Raw genomic sequence first — 1,580 nt, 5'->3', positions numbered from 1 at the left:
GGCTGTGCACAACATAACAGACTAGCGTAAAGAATTACCTTGTAACCATTCTGGAGAGACCCAAAATGTGGCCCAAAGTTTACTGGCTACCTCCTGGCCTTGCTTAATCTATAGTATTGCTCATGTTCATAAGATATGATCCACACTCTGTTGATGACACAGCTTAGATTCCAGATCACTTATTAATTGTCTATAAGAATAGGACAGAGGTCCCTGGCTTACTGGAGATAAGGTACAGTTTAGGTCTGGGCAATACACATCACATCTGCAAAGACAGCAGACAAGCCATATGAGACACTTAGAAAGTCTTTCTGAATAGCACTATTTCCAAGAGATAGCCTCTGTCTGCATACCAAGTCTTATGACCCAATACAAGAGTCTGGGATTCTAGGCATTCTATTGCAATCACTTGCTTTCAGTTGGGCTCAATACACAATGGCCTTGGCTTCCCTGGGGAAAATTACCCCAAAACTTAAGCCCTCTGGGGGCGATTGATAACACTTCTCTTTCCCATCAAAGTTTTAAACCACTCGATAAACAAGACAAGAGCTATCAGACGGGAGGCCAAAGTAACATGTTTATTTCCATTATATCAGAGAATGTGGCTTAGATGTGAGAGTCAAATTATTTTCTTAATGCTGAACCTCAGAATTAGATGTACTTGCCACCTTGTCAGGGAAAGCACTACATTTCTGTAGGGCTTCTCCATAAGGAAAGGACACTTAGAAACATGTAACATGGAGTAGCAGAGCAGAGAGGTAGCTAACTGTGGTCAGACTTACTCCCAAAATGAAGGAGAGGGAAAGTGGTTTTGTTTTACATGCCTGGTTTCTGTTTCCAAACCTACCAATGGCGTAAGTTAAGTTACTCCATCTCCCCAGTACTATGCTAATAGAACTGCTCCGCCAAATGGAAGGGAGTACTGGAACATGAGAGGAGGGATTGCCCCACCCAGTCACCCTTCCCCATTCACAAAGCCCTAGACATTTTTCTAGGCCCATAGGGAAGCCTAAAGTTTCAGCAATGAAATAACGCATTTTCCCTCTTTCTAACCCACCCTGCAGGACAAAACAAATTAAGCACTCATTTTACCAGGAAGAAACCTGTCCATTAAAGGTGCAATGGACCAAGAGGGAAATACTGTGCTCATCCTGCTTTCTTCCAGCTCTCAGTCACAGGGTACTTTCCTCCTTTGGGATGACCATGGCTGGCCAAAGATGTGATGATGGTAACTCTTATTGAATAATTATTTGGCTGCTACCGGATTCATATCCTAGGGGTTTTGTTCGAAGGAAAACCAAAGAATAGAGTGAGATCTTAGGACACCATCCAAGAATATGGGATTAAACATGCCAACTGGTACAAAATTAAGGACTTGCTTATTGTTGGTCCATTCTCCGCCTGGATGCTACCTTGGAAACCAGGATTCATTTTGTTTTGTTTTGTTTTGTTTTTTAATAAGGTTTTTAAAACAGTTTTAGATTGTTAGAAAAATTTAGATTTCACAAAGATTTTAGAATTCCCATATACTCCAGACCCAGTTTCCCCAATTAACACTTATTAAGGTACATTTGTTATAA

The sequence above is a fragment of the Cynocephalus volans genome, chromosome 8 (genome assembly GCF_027409185.1).
Source record: "Cynocephalus volans isolate mCynVol1 chromosome 8, mCynVol1.pri, whole genome shotgun sequence".
NCBI lineage: Eukaryota > Metazoa > Chordata > Mammalia > Dermoptera > Cynocephalidae > Cynocephalus > Cynocephalus volans.
Note: the sequence above shows the minus strand (reverse complement) of the source record.